Source organism: Bombus flavifrons, chromosome 5, assembly GCF_040668555.2.
Source record: "Bombus flavifrons isolate JBK064 chromosome 5, iyBomFlav1_principal, whole genome shotgun sequence".
Lineage (NCBI taxonomy): Eukaryota > Metazoa > Arthropoda > Insecta > Hymenoptera > Apidae > Bombus > Bombus flavifrons.
In genome coordinates, this window is record NC_138446.1 from 14061065 (window position 1) to 14078877 (window position 17813).

At 38.9% G+C, this 17813-nt stretch overlaps 1 protein-coding gene across 2 annotated transcripts in view; it reads right to left on the reverse strand.

Annotated features, from left to right (window-relative positions):
* nmo (serine/threonine-protein kinase nemo) overlaps positions 1-17813 on the reverse strand; it is a 222173-nt gene that overhangs the window by 202502 nt on the left and 1858 nt on the right. The window lies entirely within an intron of this gene.

Below are 17813 nucleotides of genomic sequence, written 5' to 3' on the forward strand. Positions count from 1 at the left end.
GTTAAATAAAACGGTAACGTTTAGTTCTGCAAGATTTTGAAAAATATTTCCGAAAATATTTGAGCAACGTGAAACTGTTGGTTGCTGGTCATCGAGCAACGTTCGTTGCGATTTAATGCTAACTCTATTTTCGAGCTAGTTATTAAGCATGAAAAAAACGTAAAAGTCGAGCATAATTAAAATATAATCACGTATAAATGGCTGCTCCAAGTGACACCGTGCTCGAGTTTGCATGGAGAAACAGGTTCGCGAACGTTGCTATTATCGGTTACAAATTATTCTGAAGCTACTTAGCTATTGCTAACTACGGTTCCTACCGTGTAATGACGAATGCTCAATTACATAAATTGCTGATAAACAGCGGTTTAATCGGTATCAAAACAAAAAACTCCTCGCAAAAAGTACTGCTTTGAATCTGCAAATATTCATATTAAAGTAAGAAATACCGTTCTTTACATGCGATTACTATCTAAGTATTAGGTCAGTGCATATAAAATGTCTGAGAATGTTTCTGAGAAACATCAGTTTGACGAACGAATTTAACTAAAAATCAAAGTAGAAGAACAAACTTGTTACGTACAAATTAAATAGATATATATTGAATTCTAAACAGATTTACAATACAAATATTGAAACGTCGCTATTAGTCGCGATGAATGATCGGAATATTCCTACGATTTCTTTCTAAGAAGCGTTACGAAGATTACTTGAAGATAAATTTCTTGCTTGAGGACAGTTAAAAATATTTCACGTAAATGATTTTTAATGGATAAATTATTGAACGAGAGAAAAAGGAGACAATAAATGAAGAAATGGTCGCAGCTCTGTTCCATCAACGTTTCAATTCTAAAATCGATAATCGTTAAAATAGAATAAAACTGGACAACTAATTTTACTTAATATAAGTACAATAAACGTAACATCGACGTAACGAAACTAATAAAATTAATCGATCCAAGTCCACGCTAACGGACAATTGTTCGCGAATGCTTGCCGCAGCCAATCTTCATCTTTCGTGAAAGATCCGCAGAAGGACAAATACCGATTAGCTGCGATATGCATTCGCGAACAATCTAAGTCGTAGACTTAGCTTAATTCATTTCGTAAGCTTGTTTCTTCCATCGAATGATAATATTTTATTTGTGTTTGAACGGATAATATTTTAATCAAAATTTTACTTTCGAAAAAGAAAAATACGATTTCATATCCATCGACCTAACTATTATTCCAAACGAGTTAACGAAGAAAAATTTCACCGCAAACGGTTTTTAATGGAAACAGGAAAAATCGAAGTTTTCGTAGATAATTTAAACGCATCGATGGTAGCAAGTCTACAAAACTGGCGTTTCATGCGGAGAATCATTTACACGATCGTATAGAGAAGGATAAGAACGAAATGATTCATTCCTGTATTTATCGGTGGTAGCTGGAACGACAGCTCTCAGGTATCGGACCGACTATCGGTATTGAATCGAGGGTATCGCCGTTTAATGCGTCGCGTGATCGCGAAAGAGGCGACTCGTCTCGAGTGCACGAGCAGCTCTCGGGCGTCTGCTTTATTAATTAACCTGTGGATTTCTGTCTCGTTTCACTGGATTAGAGCCTCGAAACGATTCCAATCCTCTAACGCGCCATCCTTCCACCAACCAAATCTCTTTCAGTCAACTAATATTTTTTAACGATCGATCAGAATGATTAATTTCATTGTTCAAAGTGATTCGCAGATAAAAATGATCATTTAACTTTAAAGCTTATATATAAGCTTCAACTAGGCGGCCGATCGATGAGCTTCGCTGACCAAGTATTAATAAAGTGTTTTCAAACTTTATCTTATTTTTTAACGTCCTTAAACTGCACTTATCATACGCAGAAAGTTCAACGTTCCATCGGACTTGGGGTAAAAATAAACGCGATGAGGTATTGACGTTGAACTAGCCTCGCCACGGGACCGCAAAGGGTTAATAATAATCTGCTCTTCAAGTACAAAGAAACGTCTATTTTTAATGACTCAGTTTTTGATAAATTTGACGTCCCGATAATAGTTTGATATTTTCACGTCTGTTAAACTTCAACGAGACACACCAATGAGTGTTCTATATAAAATAACTACACTGTAAAGTGTAACTACGAGATTCGTATGTTTCAAACAATATACGAATTTCTCAGAATAAAAGGCGATGAATTTCACCAATTGACATACGGAGAGAAACGATGATTACAAACGTTATGTGTAAAAATATATTTAGAACTTGCGACGAATCTCTGTGCTATTACTTGGCGATGAATTCTTTCAATGCTAATCGTGTACCGAACAATACGAAACAGACGATATAGAGATAACGATCGAAAGAAACCTCTCTGAAATATTCTCTAATTTTCCTATCGATATCGCGATTAATTTAAAAAATAAATTCGTTCACAGTACGAGTGTTCCATCGAATCAAACATCGGTTTCCAACACCGACAGTTTCAAAATTAACGACAAACATATCTTTCTCATTATTATTTTATAAAGATTTTACATCGAGCAATCAATGAATATCGAACGAAAGGAAGAAAATGTTGCCGCATTGGGACGTTATTCGAAGGAAGACGATTGCCAATGAAGAATCATTCCTGCACCTGTGCACAGCCACCGACTGGTTCAATACCTGTCGAGCATCAAGCGAAACTCTAAGGTACCTTCCGCCACGGGCTACGTCATCAATACCTGGATCCGAATAAATCACGAAACCAAACGTCCTTATAAATTATTCCGTCCATCGTGAAGGATTTATGCAACGACATTCAACGAACAGCACGATCCAACTTAAGTCCGATATAGACGCTGTACTGTTGAACGATTTTACGTTTCTAATGAATGTAACGTGAATATAAAACTGCAGATATGGAGAGACGAAGAAGATGTATTATTTGCTCCAAAATTAGAACACGTTAAAGATGAATTATATCGTAATAATCGATTTAAATCGATGCTTTATACGATGAACGAAGCTGATATAAATTCCATTCAAATAATTTCGATAATATCGATTTAAAATTCGTCAGATCTACGTCAATTGTCAAAGTTGGAAGTAACAGCGGTGAGATTGTTCAAACAGATATTACTAGTAAGTAGACCGCGGATTTTTGCACCGACGACGCTGTACTCTACAATTTTAGATTTGTAACGGCGCGATACTTACAGCGCGCGATTCTGCTATCGAAGATATAAAATTGTCGAAGTGGAAAATGTTAATAAACGTAACGAAATTCCAATGAAATTCCATTGTTCGTCTACATCGATCGTCAAACCTTTACGCTACGACATTTCGATCTTTAAATTTCATTCTTCTTCGATGCGAACAACGACTATAATATGTATACGTTGTACGTATATCATTCCATGTGCTAGTAACATAGAAAAGATGCAAAATGAGTTAAAAACTAGACATTTCTAGATTTACACGACCTAACGGATCCAACAGCGAGGTCCAAAATGAAATTTTTAGAAAATTCGGGAAAAATTCCCTTGTGTCTACAGTGTGCGTATTCTCCAAAGTATCTAACTACTGCGATATACTTTTCTAGTTTGATAGAACAATTAGATAAATTACTTTATCTGCGTTTCCCGACAATCTTTTACGTCCACGCAACTTTTACGCGATATTTCACTGCCTGGCCTTTAATGAGTCGAGTCCCGGGGCGATGTTTTCAACCGATGAGTTCCATGCGCGATTAATCGTCCACGGAATACGGGTTGACGCGTGGGCACGCATCGAAACGAGAACGGATCCGCGGCCAGAAGCGGAGTCGGTGAACGAGAGTGCCGCTTGTGCAATTTACTCGAATGGCGTGTCCGCAGTCAATGCTAGGACCTTGCACTCGGCGTGCACGTGCGTGTGTGCACATGCATATCATAAACGGCTGACGAAGGAGGGAAGAACGAGGCCGGACGATCAGGGGAGGGACGAGCTTCGAGAAACGGAGAGGAAGCGGATGCTAGCGGAAAGAAATCGACGTGCAAGAGAATTCTTACCTGAGAAACGGGGAAAACACAGGAAGAAGGTGGATCTAGCTTTGGAATACGAGATAAGATGGTCGAATGAAGTCGATATGTCGAAGGTAAAGGTGAAAATTGATTTGAAAGAGAAAGAATCTATTTATTTATTTATCTATTTAACGAATCACGGGCAACAAAGCCCTACGGTGCAAGGAAACAAAAGAAGAGATACAGATATATAAGAAAATAAAAAAATATAATCCTTTGAAGATCCTCTGATGTATATTCAATGTGCGAAGTACGGGATTTCATAGTTGTGGTCCCGAGTCTGAATTGGGCGACTAAATGCACAACTTTATCTATTTATTTATCTATTTAGCGAATCACAGGCAACAAAACTCTACGGTGCAAGGAAACAAAAGAAGAGATACAGATATATAAGAAAATAAAAAAATGTAATCCTTTGAATATCCTCTGATGTTAGCATATTCAATGTGCGAAGCACGGGATTTCATAGTTGTGGTCCCGAGTCTGAATTGGGCGACTAAATGCACAACTTGATAGAAATCGGGGGAACAAGAAGGCAAGAAATTTATGTTGCGTTCTTTCGATAAGTCGGACGTATTTAGATTCACAAGGAGATCGCGTAACCACAAGCGTATTTCAAGCGAGATAGAACTGATGAATTGTAGAGAGCTTTCAATGCAAAGGGTTTTCGGAAATCCAGAATCGAATGATAAATCCAAGGGAGCTATTTGTCCTGTTGATAATGTTGGGACCGAAATTTTGGGCGAGTGTAGAAGACGATTGGTGCTCAAGGAAAGTATTATCGATCGCTTTGAGATAAGTCAGACGCACGGATCAGACAAATTTGAAAATTGATAAAAAGACTCGTGTTTGCGATAATACCAGTTACGCGTTAAGAACAACGTTGAAAGAAGCACAAATTTTGACTCGTTAGAATCCATCGGAGAAATTAAATTACTTGATAGAGCGGAATAATATTAATCTAATATAATTACGCATATGCTACATAAACATATTCATATGCATATTCTTACATAACGTCTCCGATGAAACGTACGACATAAAACGCGAGTAATAACAACGTTAAACGATAAAAATAGTTTTGCGTAAAGTAAGCAAAGGCAAAGGAGATAGTTTGAAGTTTAAAGGTCTACAGAACGAAAGAGACAACTCGAAGATGAAACTAAACCGGCGATAAAGTAATTCGAAAGCAGAAGATTCGTTGGAAAGTAAACAAGAACAGGTCGGAAAAACGAGCCGGAGGGAAGGATCGGTTCTGATTGCTAAAGAAGAGCGAAGAAAACACCTGAAAGAGAAGGTTGAAACGGTAACAGGAGAGAAGAGGAACAAAAGGAAAGCCGGTGGAAAAACGGGTGGGCTCAAGACAGTCGCGTTATCTCATCGCGAAAGGGATCGTTAGGATAAGCTGCAGCTCTTTCTCTATTGCGCATTCAGCCGTTCTAAAAGTGCAGTTTTACTGCCGCGTTCGTATCGAGCTTAATCATTTACAGGCGCTCACTTTTCGCGCTCCGCGTTTCACGCCTTGTTTTATCGTCTGGATTTACGTTTATACGAGACTTCGACACGCGCCGACCCGTTATCGACTCGTCTCTGCTGATTTGTCGCTAAATGACCACCGAGAGGGAACCATAAAACGTCGATAAAGAATCGTCTCGTTTCACGCGTACTCGTTTCACTTCAACCGTATTCCATCCATCTCTACTTCGAGGACACTTCGAATACGATCGTCACTGTTTGACAGCCGACGTTAATTTTGTTAGTCGCGAGCATGCGTATACAAAGAGTCAGGCAAATGTTTGAATTCTTACAGAAATATTTTGCGAATACGTCACGTGTGGAACCAAAGTTGGAATTCGAACTTTTATCGCAAATACGTTCGATGTTATAAGACATAAAAATGTTCAACTGCACGAGTTATTTCGAGCTTTCCACGTAAAGACGTCTGCGTGCACCTAGTATATCGTTCGTGATAGCTAATATTCGATGTAAAGGCAGACGTTCCATTCGGTCTGGCGATAGAGATCTCAGTTCTGACGATCACACAAGCAACTCGACAACGCAAACTCAAACAGCTCGACGACAGCTGTTCCGCAAGGAAAAGCGTTTGGGACACGAACGTCCATCCACAAGATCGACGATAACATCGTCGATGTCATCGAACGTCTTGAACCATTCAAGACGAGAGACGTACACTACATTGACGGACCAAAGTATTCCAACATTTATCACAAAACCCTTGAAATAAAATTTTTACATATATCGTATGAAACTTGTTGAGATTTAATTTCCCTTCACGATAAGGAACAAATTGTACATTTCGATATAGCGGTGTTTGAATATCGATAAACATCGGTGTACTCTATTTAAGGTTGCAAAACTCCAAGAACTGTTATTTCGATGCTTAAGTAGCAATTCGCAAGAATAGAATGTTCCCCAAATATCGAAAGACAACGTCATTTACGATCGCACCGAAAACGTTAAACGACTCGAGAACACGAACCAGCAACCTCGGGATCGCAATTTATTTCCACGCGGCTCGAAACTGCGGAGGATAAATTGCAGAGCGGATTTACACGTGGCGCGTTTCGTTGCGATACGCGGAAACGATGAATCGCTAGTACACGTGCAAAGAAATATGCGTGCGTCATCGGCTGCGAAAACGGCTCGTTTTGGCACCGGTTAAATCGTTTTCGCTCGACCAGAACGTGAATCCCCGTGCTAGGGGATTTCTATATCAAGATAAAGAGAGAATCCACATTTATTCATGGTGACCGCGAGAAATTTCGTTGGCTCTCGCTTAACCTTTCTCTTCTCTGTTTAGAGGAAAAGGGAAAGAAATTTTTCGTGGGGCCACTTGAACGAACCTACAGCGCAATTAAAATGTTACACTTCGATGGTTGGTATTTTCCTCTTTTTTTCTTCTTTTTTTGGCGATTAAGCTACGCGTTCGGTCAGGCGGAATAGCTTTGGACAAAAGTCCGTTACCTAAGGAGAAGGATATCCGAAAGTTTGCGAGCTGCTTAACAATCCGTTTCTTTGCTCCAATCAACGCCCAATGGGAAATTCTTTTCCGCTATGCTGCCAAAGAAAACGCCAATTCGGTTTTTTAAAACGGTTTGATACGGGATTCTGATATTTGGATGAAAACTTTTGGTGTAGATCTGTATATGTTCGCAGGAATCTGTTTTCTCGAGAAAATATGAAAAAAAAAGAAATGTTATTTTAGTTAAAAATTTTGCTAGGTTTTGATCGAAACAGTAACAAACGAGTTGTGCAACGATCAATGTGACGTATCAATTCAGTAGGATGTTACACAACAGCGCTTGGAAAGGAAATCAATATTACAACAAGCACCTCGTTTCTTAAACAGAGATATGCCAATCGATGTTATACAACCACGCTCGAATGTTTCGCTACGGTATAACATGTAATACATCAATTTCATATTAAGCTTTGAAATGCCGATTCTTCGTGACCCACTGGTCAGTGTCAAATTCTGCCATTCAATTCTAAATTCCCACAGTTAGTAACATTCATACATCCGTCAATTAGCCTTTCTACCGATTCTAACAATTGCTCCAATTACCAACATCAACGACGCTCTCGTTTTTAAACCTCTAATTACATATTTCCTATCGCGCATCAAATCGAATATTCTTTACGTACACGTGTCTGTCGTAAGCAAAGAATATTTTGTCCTTTTTCCCTGAATAAAATTCTCAAACCTACATACATGTAAAAATAATATTCTACGATATACACATATCCTTAAAAATCTTTCTTCGAAAATCAATTGCTGACTATTATTAAGACCTGGCTTATTATACGTATATACTGTGGCAAATATCTTTAAAAAAATCCTTCCACATACTCCCGTATATCCCATAAAAATCCTTCCCCAACTAAAAGACTATTTATATGCCATTGCAACCATCGTTCTGATCTCTGTTCATCAATTCACCATCCAGAAGATCCCACATCCTGCCACCCGAACATCGTTCATCATTCCCCTTCAACAGTCCCTGGAGATCTAAATTCCCAAGAACTGCGCGATCACTGGAAAGAGCAAAATGCATACTCATATCGATGCTGTCTGGTGCACGTCTTTGGAATCGGTCTCCTAGGGAGACCATCGGAAAAATTGAACGGGCGCCGCGGCGCCATCCCGCCAACATCTCGTTTCTATTAGCGATTCAGAAAGGCAAAGGGGAAGAAGAGTATTGGCCGCTGTGGCTACACAGTTCTTTCGGCATAAGTTATTCCCTTTATGCGAGCAGCATCAGTCTCGGGCGCAGATGCCTTTCCCCACGCGAAGGGAGGCACCTTATGCACGCGCACGCGTGCACGTGTGCCGCGTGAATGCGGGATCAGAGCAGACGGCGAAGCGGCGAGGTCTTTGTTCAGGACCGTATCGCAGCGACCAGGGAACTCTTTTAACTTAAAAGTAGACCGACTCGAGCCGACAACGCCACTCGATGCACCCCCCTATGCAGAAAATTTTGCGAACCTCTGTCGCAACTGGCGACTATTAAACTACTCGTGAAAGGGAATATTTGATGACTTACATCGCCTGCATTGCGTTTGTTATCACGCATATTTATGATTAATCGGGAATCTGGATTTTCGTTTGAATCGATACGATTTCCAAACAGATATGGAAATCTGCTTTTTCTATATCGAATACCAAAAAGAGTAGAAGCAGCTCGCAGATATCGGCTAACGTGCACACAATTCCCAGGTCAACGAACTTTCTCGATATTGAGGTGGATAACGCGTTAATTGAGGACAGCGATAGAGTCCGATGCGCTTGCTCGTTCGCAGATCGAGAAACGTTCCTTTTCATCTCAAACAAGCGTAGTCATCCTCGATGAATAATAAACAACTACATCTTCGTATATCTTTGAAACGTAATATCAAACCGAATGAGATATTCTACGGCAAATACCTTCGGATTGATTTAAAGGCATCAAGAAAGATAAAAAATCTGAAATAAACAAGAATTAACTGTGATACATGCTCCGACTGAAGCACCATAACAAAAATATCTATCGTCGAACATCTTTTTTCACAAATTGCATACTTTTACGCTCTACAAATATACGGTACAAATTATACGTATATTTGCGAGAAAAGTTATTCGAATTCGATTCACGACCTTCTTTGTCCATTTAGGAACTGAAAATAGGGTAAATAGTAAATCCGGTTATTCCGCAGGATTTCAATCTTGAGGAAAATTAATAAGGAATTCAAATTTCTAAAGGAAAATATACGAGGAATTCAGAAAATGCTGCAGCGTACTCGCGTTAACGACGGATTACGGGCGTGAAAGATTGCCAATAGAGCGGAAATTCAATTTCTTCGCTCGCTGGCGATTCAACTTTTTGGACTTGGCCCAAAGTTCAACGACACAACGAGGATGGAGCAGTCAAAGTTTCGCTGCGATTACTATTTTGCAAGAACAGCGTAAGTCGTTTCTCCTACCGAAGTGAATCGTCGATTAAGCCTATCCAATTACGAAATTCACTCTTCAGACAGGCTTTATTCCTTTCTTTCTTAAGACGAGTCTCAACCAATCAATTATGCCTACGATTAATTTATTGTACGACGATGTTCGACTCTTATATCGACATCCGAAGTTTTCTTGTTCTTACAGTCAACTTCTTTCTAGCATGAAGTAGCGAAATGGTATAGAAGTTGGAAAATCAAAAAATGTGCACTTATCCTATGTTTCTTCCGCGTGGTTTTCCTTATAAAATGCGCATTGTTTTTTCATGAAACAATTTCATGTAACCGAGCGGACGTCGGTAATCGATTTTAGCTTTCCATTTTGCTACCTTTTGGCAACAAATTTTTTTATTTAGAGCAGACATCGATAAGAGATATATCGAGTAATTGACTGAATTTAAAAATCATTTGTCGAAGAAAATAAGAAATTTTAAGTCGTAATATAAATAAAATTTAAATGTCCAAAATGACAACGGAGTATTGACATATGGGTTAATGAGTGAAAAACGAAAAACAAAAATAAAAAGAAAAAAATAAATCAATAACGGCTGGCAGGATTCGCAGTTCGTCCCTAGGTGGTTGTTAAATTAACGCGAATACATGGTCCGCGGTGTAATCCGCTTAAACCGATTTCCAGCGACGTAACAATCCGGATAGACGAATATACGGTACACAACGACACGTTTCGTTTCTTCACACCTGAAAATACCAGTGGAAAATGAAACGCACCCTCTTGCATTCTTATTTAAAACACGCTGCACTCTAATTTCCGACGTTTCTTGTTGCTTATACAGCCGAATAAATTGATAGGTGCTCGAATCCGCATAATTTAGAGAAGCTTTTATTAATTCGAACATAACGAGTGGCTTCTTAACAGAGTATACTTTTTTCCAGTGATGAATGTGTACACTCTATACACTGTGATATGCAATTAAGCGCAACGCGCAGGAAATGCTCGTTTATACCCTTCGAACGTTTGTGAATAATGTTTTCAATAACAACAGGTATATCATAAAAAAACGTTTAAGGTATTTCCAAGTACTTTTTGCCGTAGGTAATTCAAATCGTCTCTATAATCTTCCGAAACGAATACCTATAGTACGAAGAAGAGTTATACTAAAAATATCCAGACATTTTCATTGTGTTTCGGGATACAATTTAATTACGAAACCGTAAATGACGATTATACGTCGATAACGAACGATTGCATTTTACATTATCACGTTGAGAATCGATTTCGAAGAGTGTAAGAAGCGTGCAACGAACGAGTAGAAAGAGCCATGGCACAATTTTTCAACAAAATTTACAGCAACATATTCCGCAACAGATTATCTAATTTCCAATCGTCTATTGATATTGAATATATTTGTTATTCGGTGATTCTATAGGAAGATAATTACTTTGTTTTTATGATAATGTAAGTACGTTCGCTTCCTTGACAACTTCGCTAAGAAAAAAGCGAAAGAAAACAAGGTGGATAAAGAAAGCGAAGGATTAACAGAATCGTGACGACAACCAAGTAGATGAAGCTCCGTTTCGAAACAGTTGGAACGTCCACAGCGAAACTTCGCTGGCCTGAACAAAAATGTACATCATTGAACCACACAGAGAGCTGCGACAATACGACAATGCTCTTCCTATCGAACCTTTTATATACTTGAGAATCTACCGCGTTACGTTCCATGCTGCGTTCAGAAATAACAATCCTTTGCGGACGACCCTGAAAAGCCCAGGTTGGGCACAATGTTGCAACGGAAACGCGGACGCGAATGAAATCCGAATAACACTTATCCTCGCGACCGTGCACGCAAGGCTAAAAAGCGGTCGCGCGACAATAGGTGAAAATGTGGCTTTCACATTTTTCCCTATGGATAGCCGCCCCCACCCACCCCGCCAAACCCCTCTGTTGCTGACGTTAATAGCCCGTTTTTCGAATAAACACCGTCTTTGTCATTTAAATGCGGTTACTCGATGCCGGCTGCTTCCGGTCCCAGGCTATTGTCGTCGATTACACTTGCACGATTGTGCGCCGCCGATAATTGAAATTGAAAGAAGAATATGTATTTTTTTCCTTTGTCTTTCGATTCGTATCTGTTTTCTTTGCCTTTTTTAAAGGATATCGAATAAAGCTTCAAACTACGATCGAAAGGGTGAAAACTTGACGATTTTCTGGAAATAATGGATTAAATGAGAACAAGGGGAATAATATCGTGGCAAAAGTACATATACACGTGTATCGAAATAGCAAGAGTCACTTGATTGAGTTCAACGGAATAAAAAGAACAGAGGAACGTAATAGTTTTGAATGGATCTTTTATCACGATTCTGTCACTCGAATTTTTGAGAACTTTGCTTTCCCCTAGTGTTCCACGCTGGTTGTATTTTTTTGACAATTAACAGGATGTAAGGTTGCCGATGAATTTATATACCAAGTATTCTTTACACTTCGTTCGCAAATATTTTAGAGCTTCTACGTGCGCTTCAAAATTCCTTCCAAATGTTATCAGTGATAATCGCGATAGTCGTGTCGCGTTATAGTGGCAATAAAATCTCAAAATACTTCGCACGTTATATACGTACACATATGTTTCGTACGATGAACGTTCGAATACTCTCGCGAGTCACTGTATCTAGGCAAGATTTTGTACGCTCGAGAGAGAAACGAGCAACTTATGGCAACAACGTTACGATCTTCTCTCGAGGATAATAACATCTGATTACTCGGTCGAGATGATCGGAAACTACGATTCAGATGTAAACTCGTGGAGTAGGGAATTCGAGAAATTTATGATTTAAATCCTTAAAGTATTCGTCTTTAAATGATTTTGACCATCGATAGTCACGACGTATATCTGTCATTTAAAAAGCGAATATATTATGCAACATGCAGCGCCGTGCTGTAGTCGTACGCATTCTTCATTTAAACATGCAAGCTCGTACACGCAATCTGGTCACGATTTCTCCTTATCTTGGAATGCCGCGGTTGTCATGGTGACTCCCACTCCTCCTTTCATTTTCCCACCACTCTTTTCCATGCCGCGGAAAACTGCTGACTCGTTGAATAAATTTCCCGCGCTTTCTTCCTACGAAATTCTACGAAATTACAATTTCACCACGTCAGGGACGTGGTCATCCCTTTAAACTCGCGAATCCTTTCTAAATAAACTTTTTTACAACGCCAATATCTCTCATTGGTCCGTGAAATTAAAACGATTCAACGAGAATACAAAAAGAAAATTTCCATCGTTTGAGACGAGTTTTTGTCGCGTGCAAAACGATATTTGAATTGAAAGGTAGCATCAGATGCGTTTAACGAGCAATTGATCGCGCCGTTTTATCAACGAGACGAATCGATATCAATGAATCTCGTTCAATGTTTTTCTAGCGCGTTGCAAGATAAATAAAAACTTAGTGGTGCGAACTGGATTTATTAAAAAATAACGTTCGATCTAGATTAGAACATAGGTTCGTAAATCCATAAAATAAATACCAATATGTACGAACGTAACTTCCATCGTAGTTTGACAAAAAAAGATACAAATGTTTATCGTTATATGTAAACCTACAACAGAAATTTGACCTGGTTCTTCTTCCAAGTAGATCTTTGGGTTTACCGCCCAGGTATTATGGCAATTCGTAGCGACGACATATTTACGTATTTACGACATTCGTTTAAACCGACTCATTATCCCAATGAAACAGTTATTCCACTGACACAGATATTAAGAACACGCTACATCAATACGTGAGCTTGTAAATAACGGCCGTGAAACACAAAGTACCCAGCAGACTTTACAACGCCAAACGGTTATCCAGAAACGACAATAAACCAAATATAGCAACAAAATCCATCGGGCATCCGGTTCAGACAAGCTAACGGTAATTATACCGTCCGCAGGTCACGACAAAATTATTGCGTGGTTCTTAAATTACACTCGGTTTCTTTTTCGTTCTTACGTTCGACCAAAATCCTCGCTAGGAATCTCGATGATTCATCGCTTACCAGGTAAACCTATAACGGAGAAAACAAAGGAAAAATTCTATCGTACCTAATCCCTCTTGTTCATTTCCCTGGTTGACAAAAGGCGACACGGAAAATATTTCCTAGATGCTTTCAAAACGAACTCTCGGGTCTAGGGAATTTTCTGGAACAATTCCCAACATAAACGCAAGGAAAGACCGGAACGATCTCTGGCGAGCCTCTGCGTCGCTTTAAATCCCCGTATGTAAATGAAACGATGACACGTCCGACTGTCGACGATATATTTCTCCCCATGGTAATCCTGCGCTCTATCTTACGACACTAGTTAACTTTATTTTGTTTACGTTCATCAGTAATTTATTGGACATTCCAGCGAACTCGTAATTTCTCTCGCGGTTCTCTCTCTCTCTCTCTCTCTCTCTCTCTCTCCATTTCACCAGCCGGTTCTCGTTATGTATTGCACTCGCCATTGAAAATCGGAGATTTACGCCGCGGCGTGCAACATTTGCACGCGAGACACGCGAACCCTTGAATAGCCGGCGCGTTTCCTGTTTGCTCGCCTCTTATCGGTAAACAAAGAAATCAAGCGCCACGCGACGCGTTGTTACCGGCCATCCTCTGTATTTTCAAACTTTTTTCTCGAGCTTAATTTCATTCAAATTAATGTCTTGTATATATGTAGAGTAAAGAAGAAGAAAATTGTAGAAACTCTTCGTGAATATATTTCACCTGTGTTTTACGAAATATTTTGAAATTTCATTGGCGCTGAAATAAATCACGATTGTCACGATTATATTGTTAAAATTTGGAAGAAAACTGAGATTGTACGTAGAAGCTACAGAATATCTATCGCAAGCACACGCTTCGTAAAGTTCGGCAAAGTGTTCGAACAACCAAATATTCGTTATGTTAGTACATCGCAATATTTAAACCATCTTTATCGTTGATTATAATTGTTTGCGCATCAACCATTACCACTTAGTGGCAATGGTTGGCAAACGTGTCGGTAAAGATTTACGTCTAAGACTACTTATTCATGTCGATTAATTGTTCGTGCATTAATCGCGATAATGGATCGTGTCTCGTTCCGTTTTATAAAATTTCAATAAGTTCGCATAATACACGTGTAGTGGTAAAAATTTCCTATGGTGTGGTGCAAATATTTTCGCGAGCTATCGTACGTAGATAACTTTTTCGAGTATCTTTATAAATAAAAAAGCTGCCGGTATTATCATCCATTGTATGAAATCCTTCCTTACGAAATACACCATGAACGAAAAACTTTTTCTGAGAAACATACGCGGATTCCAAGTTCGCTTATTTAGAGATACAACCATTTATAATTCAAGGCGAGCGACGTGCAAACTGTGTGCAAGCAAATGGCAATTGAATTTAAACTCGCTCAAGGAGCTAGTTGGAGCGACGACAGAGCACGATCACGTAATTTTAACGGTTGGTAAGAAAAATCGAAATCAGCCGATAATTGCGTGTCCATTAAAACGTTCGAAGCACTGTGTTACCAGTGAATACCCTTGACAGTGGAAAGCAAACTCTTGTCGCGTAAACAGAGACCCAGTGCTGCCATTATTTGCCGGAGAATTAACCGCGCTGAAACACGCGTTTACCCAAACGCACGCTGACCGCGAGCCAATTAAAAGAAAATAAGTCCAAGTGGCGCCTCGTACCGTAAGATAAATTAACACTCGATCTAGTAGTTTATTATATCTGTTGAACGGATAACTCGCCATTTATATTATGTTCTCAGACATTTACCGCGGAAAGTATACGTTTTATCGGATTCACACGTACGCATACAGGGTACGTCAAAAATCGTGGCATAACTGACAAAGTGGTAATTCTACGTGAAAAAACAAATCAATACAAATCGAATTCGAAAACTTGTTTAGCATATGTGAAGTTGGCTAATTATCGACTAAATACGAGCAAACAATCAACAGACGGATATTCTACATGCTATAGTAAACGAAAAATGTGAAATACAATTTTCTCAATTATGGCTTCGTTTTCATGAAAATGCACTTTGAACGTGTTTGGTTAAGAATTAGCCTGGTCAGTCTTACTAGAAAATCTTATTCTACGTCTTCGGTTCACTTTTTCCTGTAAAGTCGCTCCCTTGCCAATTACACCATAATTACTTGATCACACTGTATATACTTTCTGAAATATGAACGTCGTTGAACCAAATAAAAATCCAAAATGTCTGTAATTCCGATCGATAGGAATTGAATTTTTCCTAGTATCGGTAACCGGTCAGGAATAAATGAGCCGGAACGAGTGTCCATAATTCTACGCGTGTGGGCGCTGTAAAAATTTCCCGAAATCGAGTTCCGCTGGCAATTTGTCGATTATCGAAATACAGGATTATCGATACCGTTCCGAATGCCCGAGCACGACCCACGGAAACGCGAAGAAGCTTCGGAGAACGCGATACGACCGATAGACGTGTCCAGAAATAAAATTTAATGGGGCGCCACGTGTCGTTTAAAGTTTAAAGGGAGATAAATCAAACGAACAAGTTGAACGACGACAATGCGTCGTTCTATTCGTGGCATGTTTGCAAGAAACTGTCGTGTACATAATTTTAAATTGTTAGCTTCCCGAAACATGCACACTTTTTCTTTACTACATTTTCGTAATCTACGAACGTAATTTACGATACACGTCTCTAAATTGCCAATACACTATACCGTAGTAATTCACTTAGATAAACAGTAAAGTTAAGCAAAAAAAGAGCTACTATCGTGCCTAAACGAGAATAATGCTGTAAAATTACAAAAAATCGTTGAGAATCAAGTTTTAATATACAAAAAGAAATGCGCTTATGTAAATATCTTTTCCATGTTTGAGGTAATTTCACATCAATTTAAACCGCAAATGAAATCTTTTTCTCATATCTGTTTTCTATCCAAAAAAGTACAAGTTATCTTAATGAGATCTCGTATATATGTAATTACTTTCGACGTGTAATATCACGAGAAAGGCCGGCTTTTTCATTTTACCAAAAGCAAAATAATCGTACTTTTGTATCATTTTACACTATAATAAAAATGAAGTGTACATTATACATGTATAGACTTCTCGTTCGTATCATACGTGTTTCTATAAACGAAAGAAACTTTCAACGTTGAATATGTCGAAACGCCATTTTAACAACTAGTCATACTCAATTTCTGAACTGTAGACACGAAAGGGACGGGGAGAAACATAGTAACAGCTGTTTATCGAACTCGCAAATTATACAGGGTTGAAAAGAGGCAACGATTTATACACACGCTAAGAAGGAAAGTGCGTTTACTCTCTAGCGATCGTCGGAGAGCTCTCGTTCGACGCGTAGCGAACGTGGAAAGTGGCGCTAATTAGTCGAACGTTCCGTTTCCCGGGATTAAAATGTTTAGAAAATTTGTCGAGCTCGAAAGCGCGGCCGCGCGCGCACTCCAAACTTCCACGTTAATTACATATTGCTTCGACATGCTGCACGCGAATTGCCGCACAGTGAAATTTGCTGACAGAATTTTCAATTCGAATTAATATTTTTTTCCTCCTGTTTTAACGTCGAGCCCGTGGGCGCAGAGTAAAATGGAATACAAAATTACTCGAATATTTAACTGTCGACCGACGAACTTGATACGCCGGAAGATTATTTTGCGAATATAATGCAGCATAAAACAGTTCCTGTAACCGAATGATTTCGAAGTTCGGAGAATTAAAATCGAGCATGTCGGTACACCTTGTTTACGTTGTTTCCATATCGCGTTCCATACGTGTAAAGATCACAGCAGAAAAACACGATAAGTACATTCCTTTTTGTTTACCGATTCTAATGTCTCTTTATGAACAAACAGGAGAATTTTAATACGATATGATACAAAAGAACTAACTGTTCATCCCAAAAATAGTCGATGATTTGACGAAATTTTGAGAGAGCCACGTGTTTACTTCCAAAGCCAAATGTATATAGACAGTTTTGGTAATCCTTAATCCTCTGTACATAATAGAAAATGTGACTTATCAAGTTCTTTCCCTGAATAGACACAAATATCTGTATATGTACGTTCATTACGAGAACGCGTTCATGCAACTAAAACTTCGTGCGACCGTAGTTCGTACAACAGAAGCTTATGTACCATTTCGTGTATCTTTTCGTATTTCTACTTCTAACTAAACAGTAGTACCTATTTGTAGGTACAAAGTTTTACAATGCTTAAAACAACAACTTTTAAAAGTAATACGAGTGCCATCTACGTCCCACCCAGAACATCATTTTCTTTTATATGA